We start from the raw sequence: 20,379 nt of genomic DNA, 5'->3' as shown, positions 1-20,379 counted from the left end.
ATTCATTATTTTGGCCAGGCTGGTCTCCAACTCCTAACCTCAGGTGATCTGCCTGCCTCAGCCTCCCAAAGTGCTCGGATTATAGGCATAAGCCATCTCGCCCAGCTGATTTATTTCTATTATAGGTTGAATTACATACATTTCTGATGCTATGCCACTGCACTCCATTGCACTCCATAACCTAAAAAAAATGGCAATTTCATATGTATTAGCCTAACACATTATCTAGGGTCTCCAGTGCCATGTTCAGTAGAGACATCGATAGAAGGTACCCTTGTCTATGTCCTAACTTTGATGAAAAGCACTTCTAAAATTTTACTATTAAGTATGATAATTGCTTTACACTAAGGAAGATAGGGCTGGGTGTGGTGGCACGCACCTGTAACCTCAGCACTTTGGAAGGCTGTGGGGAGGATTGCTTGAGCTGGGGAGATGGAGGTTGCAGTGAGCCAAGATGTTGACACTGCACCCCAGCCTGAGTGGCAGTCAGAACTTGTCTTAAAACAAAAGGAAGCTAGCTTGCTAATAGTGCAGTATCTGATGTTGACTCTGCCCTTGCATTATTGTAATAAAACCTAATTCACCATGATGCATTATTTGTGTGTGTACATTGTTGTATTCAACTTGGTATTATTTTACTTAAAATTTTGGAATTCATGTTCCTAAAACTTAATAATAGCTAATATCTATTTGGTTTTCTATGTTCTGGGTATTGTTAAGTGACTTTCCTTGCATTATTTCATTTCATCCTAGAAGGCTTATTGTAAAGGTTATTTCCCCCTTTATCGATGAGGAAGTGAAGGCCCAGTGAAGGCGAGTCCTTTTCCCGAAGGTCACAGGGAAGATAAGTAGTGGCAGCAGGAATACAAATCCGGATTGCCTGGCTCCAGAGGCCGAGCACTAAGCACTGCCCTGTGCCCTCTCCTGTGACAAAGACTCGCCATTCAGACTGTTCCATTGTGAACTTTCCTTGGACATCCTTGTTCCAGTTTTGTACCAAGATTATATTATTCTCAATAGATAATTAGATAGCTCTTCTTTTTCTTTTATTAAAAAAACGTATCAAACTTTTATAAAAACCTATTTAATCCTATCACCTTTGCTATCCTGACGTTGACAGTTTTGTAGTGTCCTCCAGGTTTTATGGCATTTGCAAGCTCCTGTCCTGGGGATACTGGGGAGGTATACATCCCACAAAGCCAGGGATACAGACCACAGATCAGTTTTTTTTTTTTTTTTTTTTTTTTTTAAGGCTAGTCAAGTGAAGCAGTGGGAGTGGAGAAGAAACAAATCTGTAACTAGTTACAATCAGTTGTAAACACCACCACACTATGATCAGCCAAGTATTCCTTTTCATCTCTTCTACTCACTATTCAGTAATTACTCTCGTTTTTCAGTTTGTTTTTTTTTTCTGGATAGTCTTCCAATTATAATAGTATGCATAAATTATCAGAAGTAACCTTTAATCAACATTATACTATTTCACATACGTGTAAGTACATATACAATATTAGCTGTATTATGGGCTATACAGGGCATGGTGGCTGGTGCCTATAATCCCAGCACTTTGGGAGGCTAAGGCAGATGAATCACCTGAGACCAGGAGTTCAGGACCAGCCTGGCCAACATGATGAAACCCCAACTCTACTAAAAAATAAAATTAAAAATTAGCCAGGCATGGTAGCACACACCTGTAATCCCAGTTATTCAGGAAGTTGAGGCACAAGAATCACTGGAATCCAGGAGACAGAGGTGCAGTGAGCCAAGATCATGCCACTGCACTCCAGCCTGGGTAACTGAGTGAGACTCTCTCAAAAAATAAAAGAAAAAAAAACTCACACATACAATATATAGATAAAACAACATACACATAAAATATAGAGATACAATAAAATTCACATTAAACACTTCCGCATATGTTCCTCCAACCCTTTATACAATTGCTGTCATATATTTTACTTCTACTTATGTTATAAACACACAATCCATTTTTCTGGCCTTAAACAATAGATTTAACAAGTTATGAAAAATTGTTTATTGTCCAACATATTTATCACTATAGCACTCTTCAATTATTCTTGTAAACCCAGGTTTATATTTGCTCACTTAACTTTAACATGAAAATTTCATTTTAACATTTCCAGTCAAATTCTCTCAGTTTGGAGACTAATTTACCCATTTTTTTCTTTATTTCCTTTTTATTTTTGAGAATATTTTGGCAAAATATAGAATTCTGGGATAGCAATTTTTTTCTTTGAATACTTTAAAAATATTGTTCCACTGTCTAATGGCATCTATGGTTTCAAATGAGAAGTCAGCACACATTCATACAACTGTTTCCCAACATGGACTATATAGGATTTCTCTAATTGCTTTTAGGATTTTTCTCTTTAGTTTTGATTTTAAGCAGTTTGACTATAATAAGCCTAGATGTAGTCCTCTTTGGTTTATCTTGGTCAGGGTTCAATGTGATTCTTGGGAATGTGAGCTGACATTATCATCAATTTGGAAACATTTTCAACAATTATTCCTTCAAATCTTCCTTCTATCTCATTCTTTCATCTCCTTCTGAGAATCAAATCATGTGACTGTTAGATAATTTTATATCATATTATTCCACAAAGTCTCAGACACTGTTCTGTTTTCTTCATTCTTTTTGCTTTGTGTGTCAGTTTGAGTCATTTCTATTAAACAGACCTATAATTCACTGATTCTTTCTTTTATTATGTTCTGTGATGTCCATCCAATAAGTGTTTTTGAACTTTTATTGTGAAATAATTATAAACTCACAGGGAATAGAAAAAGCAGTACAAAGAAGTCCCATATGCCCTTCCTCCAGTTTCCCATAATGGTAACATCTTACATAATTATAAAACAATATCAAAGCCAAAAGTCTGCCATTGGTACAATGTGCATATATAATTCTACATCACTTTACCACATGTGTAGATTCACACAACCACCTCTGCAATCAAAGTACAGAACCAATCAATCATGATGAAGATCTCCCTCATGTAATCCTTATGCACTCAAACTCTCCCTCTTCCCCCAATATCCCTAACCCCTGGCAACAACTGTGATATAGTTTGGCTCTGTGTCCCCACCCAAAGCTCACCCTGAATTGTAATAATCCCCACATGTCAAGGGTGGGATCAGGTGGAGATAACTGAATCATGGGGGTGGTTTACCTCATGCTGTTTTCACAATAGTAAGTTCTTACAAGAGCTGATGGTTTTATAAGGGGCTTCCCCCTCCACTCGGCACTCATTCTCTCCTTCCGCCATGTGAAGAAGTGCCATCTGCCATGATTGTAAGTTTCCTGAGGCCTCCCCAGCCACGTGGAACTGTGAGTCAATTAAATCTCTTTTCCCTATAAATTACCCAGTCTTGGGTATTTCTTCATAGCAGTATAAGAATGGACTAATACACACTGATCTGTTTTCTCACACTGTCATTTCAAGAATGGTATATTAATATGACATTTCACTCATCTAATGCCCTTGAAAGCCATCCAAATTGTTGGGTATCAATAGTTCATTTCACTTTACTAAGCAGTATTCCATTCCAAGGATGTAACACAGTTTGTTTAATCATTCACAAACTGAGTGACATTCTAGTGTTTCCAGTTTCAGTTTATTACAAAAAAAGCTAGGATGAATAGTCATATATAGATATTTGCATGAACATAAGATTTCATACCTCTGAAAAAAAGCTCAAAGTGAATATGTAATATGTATATTCATATGGATATGTAATATGGAGTTAAAATATGGTAAGTAAATGTTTAGTTTACCAAATGGCCAAAATGTTTCCAGAGTAGTTGTACGATTTTACACTCCCATCAGCAATGTACAGAGCTAGTTTTTCAGCATCCTTGACAGCTCTTGGTACTGCCACTATTATACTGTTTTAATAGGCGTATAGTTGCAGAATTAGTTTGCTTTTCTTTAACAGATAACAATGACAAATATATTCTCATGTACTCATCTGCTATTCATATAGCCTCTTTGGTAAAATGTTTCTCATGTCTTCTGCCCATTTTCTAATTGACTGTTTTTTGCATTGAGGTTTGAGACATACTCCAGATATGAGTCCTTTGTCAGATATGTAGCTTTTAAAGATTTTATCCATGTGTCTAGCTTATCTTTTCATCATTTTAACAGGGTCTATGGTGGAGCAAATGTTTTTAATTTTGATGAAATCCAATTTATTAACTTTTATTAACTTTTTTCTTTTATAGATGATGCTCTTGGTGTTAAGTCTAAAATCTCTTTATCTAAGTCACGGTCACCAAGAGTTTCTCCTCTGAACCTTCAGGATAATATATACTAAAGACTCTCGATAACCTTATTTTCCTCCACAGAGCACTGAGTTGTGTTCTGGCAAGTGGCGTCTGGCCAGTCACCTTAATCCTGTGAAGGCTTCTTTTCGCTTTTGTTAGTACCAGTCTTTTCTTGTTTTTCCTTTAGCCCTAGGATGTAGCCCTTAGTCCCGTTACATGATTCTTAGTCCTAAGGTGTGGCATGGCCCTTCTCACATTTCAATGGAAAGTTCAAGGTGTTGACCAAGCCCCTCTTAACTTGGTGAGACATCACCTCCAAACTCTATCTCCCTAGCTCGAGCAACTGTTGGAATTTCTGCTCAACTCTTTAACCTCCCAGCTGCTGCTTTCTGCTGGCTTCCACAAGGTGTTGTTCAGCACACGCACAACGTCAAAGTTAGCCAATGACTGTAGAGGAACTTGTACACATATTTTGTGACCCTGCTCTCACTATGATTTTTCCCTACTCATTCTCCACCACTCTTTCCCAGCAGGGACAAATTCCAACCTCAGCTCCTTGCCCCAGGAAGAAGTCACTTCCTGCCTAAACTCTATTCCCTTGGTGTGAACTTAGCGCATCTGCAGGATAAACCAGTTAAATGTACAGCTCAGCCAGGTCACTTCCCTTCCTTCAAGTAGTGTGTTGCCTCCTGTTTCCACCTAGTTTTGTTTTTATATTCCATACAGATCGTTTATTATTATTATTATTATTATTATTATTATTATTGGCAAGAGGGTAAGCCCAATACAGCTCCTCGACCATTACCAGAACCAGAAGCCCAGGTGTGGTTGTTATGTTAATTTCCCAGTTTGGGAGAAGTATAAATTCATACCCCAAAACATGACGAAAATTGAAAACAAAAAACTGCAGTTGAAAATTTATATGGAAGACTTTTTTTCCCTCTTTCTAGAGTTGAAGATAAAAATCAACAAACTGGCTGGGCGCCGTGGCTCATGTCTGTAATCCCAGCACTTTGGGAGGCCAAGGCGAGTGGATCACAAGGTCAGGAGTTTAAGACCAGCCTGGCCAAGATGGTGAAACCCAGTATCTACTAAAAATACAAAAATTAGACGGGTGTGGTGGTAGGTGCCTGTAATCTCAGCTACTCTGGAGGCTGAAGCAGAGAATTGCTTGAATCCAGGAGGCAGAGGTTGCAGTGAGCCAAGACGGCACCACTGCACTCCAGCCTGGGTGACAGGGTGAGACTCAGTCTTAAATAAATAAATAAACAAACAAACTTCTTTATTATCTCTCTGTGTAGGTAATAAGTGAGTTGCCTTTTTTTTTTTTCAAATTCCCCATTTTATTAAAAGAATAGCTCTTCAAGGTTCTCAGCTCCACCTAACTGTTTCAGGCAAACCTCAGACCTCATCTTCTATTCTTAAATTGCATCAAACCTCAAAACTATTATACAACAGCAATAACTACCATCTCATCTTGTCCCAGGCAGCCTTAAAGTGTTACCATTTCAGGATTTTAGTTGCCCCCATTTCTGACTTTTGAAAATTTCCCTCACTTTCTTGTTCATTCCCATGTGTATTCCAAAGTCTTTTTGTTACATTTTACCTTGCATTTTTAGGTTTGTTTGATTTGTGTTTTTTTGTTTTTAAGATGCAGTTTCACTCTGTCACCCAGGCTGGAGTGAAGTGTTGTGATCTCGGCTCACTGCAACCTCTGCCTCCCAGGTTCAAGCAATTCTCCTGTCTCAGCCTCCTGAGTAGCTGGGACTACAGGCACATGCCACCAGGCCCAGCTAATTTTTGTATTTTCAGTAGAGACAGGGTTTCACCATATTGGTCAGGCTGGTCTCAAACTCCTGACCTCAGTTGATCTACTCACCTCGGCCTCCCAAAGTGCTGGGATTACAGGTGTGAGCCACTGAGCCCACCCTCTATGTTTGTTTTTGTGTTTTTTTTTCTTTTGATGTGGGAGGATCACACATAATTTGGAAGATTATTTCAATAGCTAAATTGCCATAATTAGAAGACCACATGTTATTTTTATAATTAGAATATTTACAAAATCATAATAAATGCTACATGGAAAAACTATAGGGAAAAATAAGTCCGTGTATATGTATATATAATTCGTACATCTCAGAAAGTGCAACAAGTGCTGTTTGTTCTTAAAAAAGATTATAAATTGAAAATGAGGACTACAGAAAATAAGGAGAATGACAGAACTGACACTGTGTAGTTGTTCTAGAAATGAAAAGCAACACTAGTCAAGCTAGGAGACAGAGAACAGGAAGTAGTGCCATTGTGCATCTTAACATGGAGCAAGAGCCCAAAGTGGAGCCCACAGTCTCACAGCCTTTGAAACGGATTCGTCATACGCTATTTTAGAGTTTCCAAAAGCACACACTTTTCAGAAAGAACTAAGTTAAATAATGCTTCCAATCACCATATATCCACTTTTAACATAAAATTCAATTCTATAACCAACTCAGTAGAAAGCTAAAGAACACAGTACCAATATACTTAAGTCAATAATTCTTATGATATTTTACTCTTTTAAAGAACTGAATCATAAAATGTGATCATCCCACAAAAAAAAATGACGACATAGAATGTAAAATAAATTTTTGAAGTTAAATTAGAGGCCAGCATTATTCTAAGGAAGTAACTCAGGAATAGAAATCCAAATATCTTATGTTCCCAATTATAAGTGGGAGCTAAGCTATGGGTATGCAAAGGCATACGGAGTGTTATAATGGACACTGGAGACTCACAAGTGAGGGAGGGGAGAGAGAATTAAAAAATTACATATTGAGCACAATCTACACTACTCGGGTGACCAGTGCACTAAAAACTCAGACTTCACTGTTATACAGCTTATCCATGTAATCAGAAACCACTTGTACTCCAAAAGAAAATGAAATAAAAAATATACATTAAAATATATTAATTAATTAATTAATTAGAGGTCAGGTGCAGTGGATCATGCCTGTAATCCCAGCACTTTGGAAGGCTGAGGCAGGTGGATTGCTTGTCACCAGAAGTTAGAGACCAGCCTGGGAAATAATACAAGACACCATCTCTACTAAAAGTAAAAATTAAAACATTAGCCACGCATGGTGGCAGGGACCTGTAGTCCCAGCTACTAGGGAGGCTGAGGCGGGAGGGTCAGTTGAGCCCAGGAGTGTGAAGTTGCAGTGAGCCAGAGCCATGATCATGCTACTGCACTCTGGGCAACAGAGCAACACTCTGCATCAAAAAACAAAAATTAAGTTAGATTAATTTCAAAAACAATCATAGTGATAGTGAATTAATAATCTGTTGAGGCCAGGTGTGATGGCTCATGCCTGTAATCCCAATAATTTGGGAGGCTCAGATGGATGGACCACTTGAACCCGGGAGTTTAAGACCAGCCTGGCACCTGGTACACAGTAAGCATTCAATAAAGCTTGGCTAAAATGATATTTTTAAAACTAAGAAGACCAGCCTGGGCAACATAGGAAGACTACATCTCTACAAAAAAAAAGAACAAACAAAAACAGCTGGGCATGGCGGCAAACACCTGTAGTACTAGCTACTTAGGAGGCTGAGGTGGGAAGATGGCTTAAGCCCAAGTAGTGAGCTGTGATTGTGCCATTGTAGTCCAGCCTGAACAACGCAATGAAACTCCAGCTCAAAAATAAAAATAGTAATAATCTGTTGAAAATAAAGAGAAAATGCAATGGCGATTAATGACAATATAATGATTAACATTTCCTGAACTAAAATTGTATGTTTTATACTAGAAAAATGTTAAAACAGCAGTTATAATCTACATGATTTTTAATATTATGTTCTTATTGCATACATCACATGAAAGGTAAAGTGGCATTGCAAAGGAAAAGATGTACCTTTACAATGGAGCTCTCTGGCAGCACCACTTTAATCAAGTGGTCAAAGTAGGCGCAACTAATAAAACCTGACACTGCATGCTTCCTGATGAGTTGAAATATTAAATACCCAATATTACCTATGGTATGTTCTTATCAAAAAAAAAAAAAGGTTTAACATGAATCTAACGAAGCTTCCAGACCTAACTTACACTTTATACGGAATGTGTGGACTAGAGGAATAAGTTAGCAATACCAAGAAAAAGCAAGCAGACAAATCTGGAATGTAGAACATTCTACAGGACAAACAGCCTGGACTCTCCAAGAGTCAATGTAATGTGGCAAGAAAAAATAGAGGAATCATTCTAGAAAAAAAATTAGGAAAGAGACTCCAAAAGTGAATTATAGAGAGCACCAAGTTGTTTCTTCTGAAGATGCAAGGGTGATTTATTTTTAAGAATTCCATTAATATAATCCACCAATTAATAGAGATAGGAAGAAAAATTCTATACTCATATCTTCAGATGTCATATCAAACTCAATAACCATTAATGTTGAAAACAAAGAGGAAACTGGTAAATACTTATTTAACATGATTTTATGCCAACACCAAACATTAAAGAGAATATAGAGCACTGAGCATTCTTTCATTAGTCAAAGCATTTTAACTTCTACAACCTTTTTGGAGAACAGTTTAGATTACCCCCTAAAGTTGAACACACACATGTCCTATAATCTACCAATTTTATTCCTACACATACCCAACAGAGAGCTTGCACGAGTGCATCAAATTGTGTATGCAAGGTTTATAATAGCCAAATACAGAAAACAATCCAAATGCCCATTGCCAGTGATGTAGTATACTCATGCACTAAAAATGAACTACAGATACCTGCAACAAGGATGATTCCATAAACATAATATGAAATAAGAGAAGCCAGATACCAAAGTATACATATCATATGACTCAATTTAAATAAAATTCAAAAGCAGGCAAAATCATCATAGAGTTGGAAGTTATGGTAACTTCCTTTGGTGCAAACGGAGAGAACAGTGATTGGGAGAGGGCACAAGAGGGTCCCCGGGTATGCTGGCAACGTCGTACTCAATGTTCTGTTTCTCGACCCAGTGGCAGTTTCTTGGGTTTTCACACTTGGCAATAATTCATTAAGCAGTACATTTACCTCTTGTACATATTTCTGTATATTTCTAACACTTCAATAAAAAAGAATTATAATTTTTATACCAGAAAGAAAGTACAAAGTCATCTCTAAACATCTAAAAAAAAAAATGGAAACATATATAACTATATATCATATTGGTGACAGAAGTAGGAAGTGAAGAATTATTTAAATTGATTTTAAAACTCAGTGTTTTGACTGTATGTATCATCCAGTGGGATATATCACCAGGCAAAAAAAGTACTTACAATGTACTTTGTAGTTTTGTTGTTAGTAACAATACATGTACTACTATTTTTAAACTATTCTAAACTTTAAGTTAAAAAAAAGATCATTATGTTAATGTTATTAATGGTCAAGATTTTTCTTTTTTTTTTTTTTGAGACAGAGTCTCACTCTGTTACCAAGGCTCGAATACAGTGGTGTGATCCCAGTAGCCACTGCTTCCTGGGTTCAAGCAATTCCCATGCCCCAGCCTCCCGAGAAGCCAGGATTACAGGTGTGCAACACCATGCTCAGCTAATTTTTATGTTTTTAGTAAAGATGGTATTTTGCCATGTTGACCAGCTGGTCTTGAACTTCTGAACTCAAGTGATCCACCTGCCTCGGCTCCCAAAGTGCTGGAATTACAGGTATGAGCCTCTGCACCCAGCCAGGATTTTTAGCTTATGAGAAGAAAAATAAAAATTGTAAATCAATAGGTAAAAACAAATTTTAAATCTGAATTGGAGCCAGGTGCAGTGGCTTACATCTGTAATCCTAGCACCTTGGGAGGCCAAGGCGGGCAAATCACCTGAGCTCAGGAGTTTGAGACCAGCCTGGCCAACATGGTGAAACCCGTCTCTACTAAAAATACAAAATTAGTCAGGCATGATGGTGCATGCCTGTAATCCCAGCCACTCGGGAGGCTGAGGCAGGAGAATCACTTGAAACAGGGAAGCAGAGGTTGCGGTGACCCGAGATCATGCCATTGCACTCCATCCTGGGCAACAAGAGCGAAACTCCATCTCAATAAAAAAATCTGAATTGGAAAGGTATCAATAAACTCAGAATTTTTCTCTTTTTAAGAAACAATAGTACCCAGATCTGACCTCTGAAAAGCTCTACAAGAAAAAAAAAATCCTAGAGAACGCAGACTGCGTTCTCTAACTACATCTTCTAACAAAAAGTAAATGAGAATACTTATGGAAATGGTTTCAAAACTAGGGGCTGACTATTCCCAAAACAAGCCTGTGAAAGCTCACTGCCAAGAAGCCCACAAGCTATCAGAGACAGGAGTAGGCTCATGTCAAAGGGAAAAAGGAGCAAACTTGAATGGCTCCCACTGGATGGAGAGGAAACAATTTAAGCATCAAAAAGACTAACGACTGCAAAGGACTAGATGACATACATATACATATATACATCTATAAGTTCTTAAGAATATAAAATCAATTTCACTGGACATTTATGGAGATTTCTAAGGTACCAACTCACTGGACATTTACGGAGATTTCTATGGTACCAACTCTTTATTCTGAAAACTGACCTATGAAGAGAAACAATCAAGCATTTACCCTGCCTTGAGAAACAAATTCTATTTTAGGATAACCAAATAGTTGATCAGGGAAAGCTCTTCTGTAAGAAAACTTCCAACTACAAATAGAAAGGAAATTACAGAATAAGAAAATTATCATTTTGCATCTCTAAAGGATTATTACATGTAGACAATAATCGATTGATGTTAAAACTATAAAAGAGTGATGAGTTCCTGGCTCACAGATGAGGATATGAAGAAAAAAAAGAGTGATGGGAATATTTATAATAAGGCCGACAACATCTGACTCCAGTGATCAACTTTAACCCCTCTAATAGGGGCATATAATGTTTAGTTGTCTCACTTTCTATGAAGTAATAGGAAAAATACAGCACCAACTATGAAAAATTCCTATTTCCCTAAGCCATCCCCGCAAAAGAGCACTGAACCAACAAGGGTCCACATATAAGTAGCCACGTGCAAGAAAGGAGAGGCAGGTGATAAAGGACTCTGTTAAATAACACCAAAAGGGTGCAATAAAGCTTCTGATGTTCCCATTTGGGCCAACACAAGGGACAATTTGTAACAAATAAATGACACTAAAAAAAGAGACCAGGAATTAAGAGACTTAGGGATCCCATTACCTAAACACAATCCTGGCTCAAAGAAAAATTACAAAATGACATGTATGAAACCATCAGGAAAATCTGAACACTAACTGGGTATTACATGATATTCAGGGACTACCGTTGAACGTATTGGGAGTGATAATGAAATTGTGGTTATATATTTTTCTAATCTTTTTCTGTCAGAAAAATATATTTGCTAATAAAATGATATCATTTTATTTAAAATACTCCAGTCAGAGAGAGAGGGGGAGAAAAAGGGAGAGGGAGAATGAAAGCAGGAGACATAGATGAAACAAGATTAGCCAGTATTGATGATTGCTGGAAGTGAATGATGCTACCTCATTATTCTAGTCTCTCTACTTCTATATATGTTGAAATTTTCCATAATAATAAAAAAAGATTTTGAGACAGGCTCTTGCTCTGTTGCCCAGCTGGAGTGCAGTAGCATGATAATAGCCCACTGCAGCCTCAACCTCCCAGGGTCATGTCTCAGCCTCCTGAGTAGCTGGGAATACAGATCCGCACCACCACGCTAGACTGTTTCTATTTTTTCTAGAGACAGGGTCTCTAGACCCAGTCTCTACCATGTTGCCCAGGCTGGTCTCAAACTCCTAGGTTCAAGTTATCCTCCCACCTCAGCCTCCCAAAGTACTGGGATTACACCCATGAGTCACCATGCCCAACCAATAATAAAGAAATTTAGTGAATGGGTTAACCTAAAATGTCTGTTAATATTCCTTCTGGCCGGGCATGGTGGCTCACGCCTGTAATCCCAGCACTTTGGGAGGCTGAGATGGGTGGATTATTTGAGGTCAAGAGTTCCAGACCAGCCTGACCAACATGGTGAAACCCTGTCTCTACTAAAAATACAAAAAAAAATTAGCTGGGTATGGCAGTGCATGCCTGTAATCCCGGCTACTCGGGAGGCTGAGGCAGGAGAATTTCATGAACCAGGGTGACGAAGATTGCAGTGAGCCAAGATCACGCCACTGCATTCCAGCCTGGCTGACAGAATGAGACTTGGTCACCAAAAAAAGAAAAAAAAAAAATTCCTTTCAGTTATTGCATTTGATGAGTCTGTATTAAATTTCCTATAATATATCCACTGCATGCTTCACACTAAATATATTGGCTTAATAAGAGAAATATTTATTTAAATTATTACATATAGAAACCACAATGATTACACACTGGTAAATGTGTTATCTAGGAAAATAAGCTTCAGATAGTTATATTTTCCTGTGAAAAAGATACAGATGCCAATAAAGGCTTCTAAATGCATAAAGGAGATCATGACCAGTTATTTTCTGTAGCTGCTGATGAGAGAATAAGATGAAAGAGACTTAAATTATATTACAACGACAGTAAAACAGATTTTTGCTTCATTTTTTCTTTCTCTTTGTAACAAATTACACCATCATACTCTTCTAACATTCTTTTAATCATTCATTAAACCCTTCAGCTTTGACTGAGTGCCTGAAATACACATTACTTTCCTGGCTCGGCACTGTGGGGTACAAAGGTGAGTAACAAAATGAGGTTCTATGCCTTTAAAATGCTTATAGGGGCCAGGTGCAGTGGCTCACACCTGTAATCCCAGCACTTTGAGAGGCCGAGGCAAGTGGATCACTTGAGGCCAGGGGTTCAAGACCAGCCTGGCCAACATGGTGAAAACCTATCTCTAGTAAAAATACAAAAATTAGTGGGACATGGTGGCATGAGGCTGCAGTCCCAGCTACTCATGAGGCTGAGGCTGAGAATCTCTTGAACCCGGGAAGCAGAGGTTGCAGCGAGCTGAGATCACATCACTACACTACAGCCTGGGCAACACAGAGAGACTCTGTCTCAAAAAATAAATGAATAAATAAGTAAAATAAAAACTAAAATAAAGTGCTTATAAGATCTTCACCCACAGTTTTTCTTGTTCACTGATAGTAAACCTAATAGAGAATTCAGGATTTATCTTACACTTGAAATTTTGTTACTGATTACTGAAAAATTATCTACAAGCACCCAACACTGAGTTTTACAGAAACCTGGCCTCAGGAGTTCTGAACCAAAGATTCACCAGTGGACTCCAGAGGGTTTTCAGATCCCCTGAAATCATGTGCTAGGTGCTGACTGAATTTTTCTGGAGAGGCTATAATGGTTTTCATTCATCTGATTCCTCTCAAATAGTAAAAATCACCAATGGAATGGAGCCACACATCCTGTAGCAGAAACTTCTAAAAAAACAGGAAAAAGATGAAACATGGTACCATGTAACTGCTCAGCCTCCACAGATCCTGCTTCTGGAAGTTGAAACATAAATTCTTAAAACTTGCACAACCTTTTTTCTAGTGCTTGAATGACCTCTAGTGGCTATTTAAATTATCACAGCCAATTGCTCACAGCAGGAATTAGGTTGGTGCAAAAGTTATTACAGTTTTTGCCATTAAAAGTAGTGAACTAAAGAACTAAAAGGTGTTGAGAAATAACAAAATTAAGATGGCATCACAAAGGAGCACCTGGCTCAATTTCAAGTTATTATATAAGCTCCCTACTATCCAACCAAATGTAGTTCACAATACAATGTGTGTGATACAAAACAGTCCACCAGATAGTTCAGTACACACCATTTTTTTAAATGAAATAAGTATGATTTTCCCTAAGTTCTTGCATTTCAAATTAATAAAGCATCAGCAAACACCCATGAAGAGAACAGTACTGGAATAAAAGATATAACAAGAACCTCGGGAATTAACACCCACACTTTCCTTTCAGTTGAGGCAGGACCAGGAATAATACAACGTCGACAAAGTACAACTGGAGTAGGAGAAACACTTTGAGAATACACACTGGCCACAGAACTCAACCTGAGTGAGCACAGGTAACAAATATGGTTCGGGAACTGCTGGACCAAACTCTCCAAGTGGGAGTGCAGCAGCTGCAACAGCAAGTACCAGTAGAATGAGGGCAGCACATCACCCAGGGTGACCAGCAGGTCCCAGGTTACTTCACATGCCCTCTGCCCAGTCCCTTGAGAAATCATGCAGCAGCAAAACATACCATCTTCCAGGCCCTGCTACAGGGAGTCCCAACAATACTGATACACTTTCATTCACTTATTTTGAAATATTTGTCAGTATCTAGATATACACAAGACACTGTCTAGGCACTGGGGTGGAGTGTTGAATGAGACAGTTCACAATCCCTGTTCCAATGGAGCTTGTAGTCTAGTGTGGAAAGAGAAATAAATACATAAAATGCCAGGTGGTGATATATGCTGTGAAAAAGATCAAGTAGAACAATGGGGTTTGGAAATTACAGGGTGCCCATAGTATTCTTTTCTATAAGTTGGTCATCTCAATTCAAACTAGCTGTTCTTGAAGTGCTCAATAGCTACAGTGGCTGGTGGCTACTATACTGGATAGCGCAACAAATCTGAAACTACCATTCATGCCTTTTTAGTTCATAATCTTTATCCTCTTTCTTTCTGAATGCTAAGAGAATTCATCCAACTGATCTTCAAATTCACTAACTCAGCTCCCTAAAGTATCCATACTCTACTGCAACTACTGAATCATTTAATTCAACAGTCGTATTTTACACATTCGGAGGCTCTTTCTTCACAGCTCCTGAGCAACACATGCCTGCTCTGACAATGCAGGAATATCCTCTAAAATCTTGGGACTTCCTCTTGGACTTTATGTTCTCTCCCATCTCCTACAGCTACTCCATCTCACTGGAGACCTTTTGCTCTGAGCCATCAGAAGGAACCATTTTTGAGATGCTAAGCCTTCTTACCTTCCTGGTAATACTGCCCTACATGCTCTTATCTTTTAGATAAAAATCTACTCGACACATCTCTGAGAACAAAGTTGGGTACCATCGGTAATCATATAGGTCACAATTCATTTATTTTAAGCCCCCACCAAAAAGGAAAAAATTAGACTTAGTGGCATTTTACTAGTAGCTCAGATATCCAACAATTTGCAGGAAATAGAGATAGAATTGTAAGCAAGGGAAATACAATGAAATTAAATTAATCTCCACCCAGACACTGTAAGGACAGCTGGGATACTATCCCAGCAATTGGCTACTGCAGTGAACGGCACAGAGAGAAAAGTTTCCAATTTCTCTTAAGGCTGCAAATACCAGTTGGCTACTATAGTGGACAACATGTTGCGGGAAGTCAGGGACCCCAAACAGAGGAACCGGCTGAAGCCATGACAGAACATGGATTATGAAGATTTTATGGACATTTATTAGTTCCCCAAATTAATACTTTTGTAATTTCTTATGCCTGTTTTTACTGCAATCTCTCAACATAAACTGTAAAGATTTCATGGACACTTACCACTTCCCCAATCAATACCCTTGTGATTTCCTATGCCTGTCTTTACTTTAATCTCTTAATCCTGTCAGTTGAGGAGGATGTATATTGTTCCAGGACCCTGTAATAATTGCGTTAACTACAAAAATTGTACAGCATGTGTGTTTGAGCAATACGATATGTGGGCACCCTGAAAAAAGAACAGGATAACAGCAATTGTTCAGGGAATAAGAGAGATAACCTTAAACTCTGACCGCCAGTGAGCCCGGCAGAACAGAGCCAATTTCTCTTCTTTCAAAAGCAAATGGGAGAAATATCGCTGAATTCTTTTTCTCAGCATGGGATATCCCTGAGAAAGAGAATGCGCAACTAGGGGAGGTCTCTGAATGGGCTCCCCTGGGGCACACCTGTATCTTACGGTTGAGACTGCAGGGGTGAAATAAACTCCAGTCTCCCATAGTGCTCCCAGGCTTATTAGGAAGAGGAAATTCCCACCTAATAAATTTTGGTCAGACTGGTTGATCTCAAAACGCTGTCTCCCGATAAGATGTTATCAATGACAATGGTGCCCAAAACTTCATTAGCAATTTTAATTTCGCCTCGGTCCTGTGGTCCTGTGATCTCACCCTGCCTCCACTTGCCTTGTGATATTCTATTTCCCTGTTAAGTACTTGATGTCTGTGACCCACACCTATTCGTTACTCCCTCCCCTTTTGAAACTCCCTAATAAAAATTGCTGGTTTTTGTGGCTTGTGGGGCATCACGGATCCCACCAATGTGTGATGTCTCCCCCAGACACCCATCTTTAAAATTTCTCTCTTTTGTACTCTGTCCTTTTATTTCTCAAGCCAGCTGACGCTTAGGAAAATAGAAAAGAACCTACGTGATTATCGGGGCAGGTCCCCCAATAACAACACAGACACAGAAAGTTTTCCAATTCCTCTTAAAGCCCCAAATACCACACAACCAGCTTCAGCTCTACAAAATACCCTCTCCTTACCCCTTTTTAACCTCCTTCAGGACCTCTTGCTATGTCCCATAAAAAGTCTTGGTTCTTTTCACCTACACTGACTCTTGAGCCTCTCCCAGTTCAAGGGATAAAACTCTATTACCAATTAAGTGTAATATACATTAACAGAATAGGTAGAAAGTAATCTTTTATACTAAAACACTAAATTCAAGGTGAAAAGCCAGAAGAATTTGAATTTTGAATTATAAGCTATGATTTAACTAGCAAATACATTAGCTGTAACAAAATGTTGGACAGACTATAAGAAAACTGGAAATGAAAAGTCTTATTGAAAAACAAATGAAATAATGATGAGTAGAGTTCACAAGCGTTGTTAACTCTGCTGTGCCATTTTAATGATGGACTACATTGTAAATGAGCTGCTGTGTTTAAGCCTAAAGGTCCGTTGAGGTGATAGTTCTAGAACAATTTCCACAATCCCACAAAGAAAAATCAAGTGAAGGTCAAGGAAAGCTGCATGTTCTAAATTACAGAATCAACAACAATATTTCTTGTCATTCATCACATTTCAGTCATAAAAGACATTACCTCAACAACAGGTGTATTTTCCTGGAGCTCAGTTGTGTGAGAAGCCAGTAAACCAATCACCCAAGCAACGTTGGCCCGTCTGTAAATGGAGAGAAAACAGGCTCTGAAGAGTAGGTACTGAGGAAACTAACCCCAGCTAGTTACATTATGCAACGATGAGCATTAGATATAAGACGGTGAAACAAAAGTTGAATGTGACAGGTCAGGCCCACATTCCCCATTCACTGGGCATCTACACAGCCCAGAGAATCTCTCCCTCGTATACACAGGGAGACATGAACTGTAATGTCTGCTGCAATTCTGCAATAGCAACAAAATTTAAACAAGTTGTGGTGTAATAGTAAAAGGAAAAATAAAATTTTTTAAAAGCCTTAACAAGAGAAAAGAGCAAAACAGTAATTAATCATTTTATTGCTGAATACAGAGACATTTGGCTAAAGGTCTCTTTTCTAATTGTTAGTAGATCAGTGAGTTTCTATGTAAGTGCTAAATATCTGAACAATAACATATCTGTATGCATTAAGTTTAAAAGAAATTTTTACAATCCAAACTTTTTACAGTATTGTACTATTTGCATAAACACTAGTCTTAATGAGGTGTTCCTTTAGTATCCAGCAGAAAACTGAATTTGATAAATCACTATTAATAAATCACATTCAGTATGATTTGAAAAGGTATTTCATACAGAAAAATTAGTTTTGATGACTTTTTTTCTAATTGAAATGAATGGTGAGTTGATGAGAACTGCACTCATTTAGTGATGTCTGCATGTTGTCTGGGATAATCAGTATGTACTTTAGTCAGCTTTTATTTTTTACCTTCTTAAAGTAAACCTATGTGTGGCCAGGCATGGCGGCTCACACCTGTAATCCCAGCACTTTGGGAAGCCGAGGTGGGCGATCACAATGTCAGGAGATCGAGACCATCCTGGCTAACACAGTGAAATCCCGTCTCTACTAAAAATACAAAAAACTTAGCTGGGTGTGGTGGCAAGCACCTGTAGTCCCAGCTACTTGGGAGGCTGAGGCAGAAGAATGGCATGAACCTGGGAGGCGGAGCTTGCAATGAGCCGAGATCGCGGCACTGCACTCCAGCCTGGGCAACAAAGCGAGATTCTGTCTCAAAATAAATAAATAAATAAATAAATAAATAAATAAACCTATGTGGCACCCATGGAGGAAAACAAATCAGACTCAGAGAAGCACTACAGGGAAAAGGTCTGGGTTATCACAACTCTAACATACAGAGATAATTCTTAGAAATTTCAACACTTATTAAATTGCCCATTAAAATTTCTTAACGTACACAAATTAAAGAAGTTCTAGGCAATTGTAGAGTTAGCATCCCACCTCTGAATAAAAAGATTATAGTTTAAAAGTAATCATTTTGAAAAATATCTGTAGGATAATTGGAAAAGCCATCCTCCCACCTCAACCTCCCAAGTAGCTGGGACTACAGGCGTGCACCACCATGCTCAGCTAATTTTTTCAGCTTTTGTAGAGATTGGGGTCTTATTATGATGCCCAGGCTGGCCTTGAACTCCTGACAAACAATCCTCCCATCTCAGCCTCCCAAACTGCTGGGATTACAGGACTGAGCCATTGCACCTGCCTATCTCTTTTCAAAGACAAGCTCAAAATATTTTGAAACACTGAACCATTTTTTAATCTATGAAAGTAAAACGGCTACCAGATTTAATCAACTAAAATAAAAATGTATCAACGTGCCAGTTATTTTTCCTAATATGACCAAAAAATTCCTATTACAACAAAAGAAAATGCACTACCTAAAAATCCTATATTTTTAAAATAGAAACTTTAAATAGCTTATGAATAGTCACTTTTTACCAAAATCCTAAATACAAGTACCACATGCCCTGTAGGCAACACCCTCACAGTACAGATACCTTCTCAAAATTCAGGTTTTCTCAGGTCACCACTCCAGGTGCCCCCAGTGACTTGACACTGTACCTCAGAAACAACCCATCTCCATGACAGCGTCTAAGGCACCACTGTTTACCAAACCTTCATGCACTGACAAATGTCCCACATCTGCACTGTTCAATCCAGTATCCACTAGACACATGACTATCAAGCACATAAAATATGACAGATGCAAGTGAGGAACAAAATATTTATTTAAATTAATTTTTTTTTTTTTTTTTGGAGACAGGATCATCCAAGCTAGAGAGCAGTGGCTCAGTCTCCACTAACTGCAATGCCTCCTGGGCTCAAGTAATCCTCCAAACTCAGCCTCCCAAGTAGCCGGGACTATAGGTGTGTGTCACACACCTGGCTAATTTTTGTATTTTTAGTAAAAACGGGGTTTTGCCATGTTGTCCAGGCTGGTTTTGAGCTCCTGAGCTCAACTGATCTGCCCACCTTGGCCTCCCAAAGTGCTGGGATTACAGGCATTAGCCACTGCATCTGGCCTTAACTTTTATTTTAAAAATTACCCCCACAGTTGAGGGTGAGGGAGACAGTACCCTGGGGCCTGGTAGGCACAACAAGTAGGACCAATAACAATACATACCTCATGTCGTTAAAAGAAACAAAGGATACAATACATGTGCAGAAAGTACCATTGTGTCTGACAATACGTGCTGAATGAGTAAGCTACTATTAATTTTTAATTTACATAGCCCCCATGAAGTGAATGGCTACCACATTAGAGCAGAACTAAAATTTTGTTGTTACTTTTTCATTCGTTGACTTGTTTATTATCTGTCTCCCCAAGCAGCCCAGAAGATCCATGAAGGCAGGGCTGTATCCCTGACACTAGACAGTGCTTGGAGCACACTCGGGCATCTGAAAATGTATGTTGAACAAACGTATCAACATCAAAAGCAAAATAAACACATTAGTAGGAAAGGAGTGCATAAAAGTATGGCTGTACAAGGCAAACAAAATGCAAACAGGATTGCCAATGTAAATCTCAGTAGAATTCAAGGCTAAACTCTTCAGAAAAAGATTCCCTTTAAACTAAAAACTGTATGACCTACAAAAGATCTAAGGTGCGAATCTTTATACACC

At 38.5% G+C, this 20,379-nt stretch overlaps 1 long non-coding RNA gene across 2 annotated transcripts in view; it reads right to left on the bottom strand.

Annotated features, from left to right (window-relative positions):
* LOC129050456 (uncharacterized) overlaps positions 1–20,154 on the bottom strand; it is a 39,561-nt gene extending 19,407 nt beyond the window's left edge. The window contains exons 1-2 of one of the 2 annotated variants that reach the window (XR_010137439.1): positions 20,044–20,154; positions 17,348–17,426 (exon numbers count right to left, since the gene is read on the bottom strand). This is a non-coding gene — a long non-coding RNA (uncharacterized LOC129050456). Of the gene's footprint in view, positions 1–17,347; positions 18,488–20,043 lie in introns of those variants that run through there. The other variant, XR_010137438.1, reaches the window with a different exon arrangement.
* Between the last annotated feature and the right edge of the window lie 225 nt (positions 20,155–20,379).

The sequence above is a fragment of the Pongo abelii genome, chromosome 16 (assembly GCF_028885655.2).
Source record: "Pongo abelii isolate AG06213 chromosome 16, NHGRI_mPonAbe1-v2.0_pri, whole genome shotgun sequence".
In the NCBI taxonomy this organism is placed as follows: domain Eukaryota; kingdom Metazoa; phylum Chordata; class Mammalia; order Primates; family Hominidae; genus Pongo; species Pongo abelii.
This window is presented reverse-complemented; position numbering and strand designations above follow the sequence as displayed.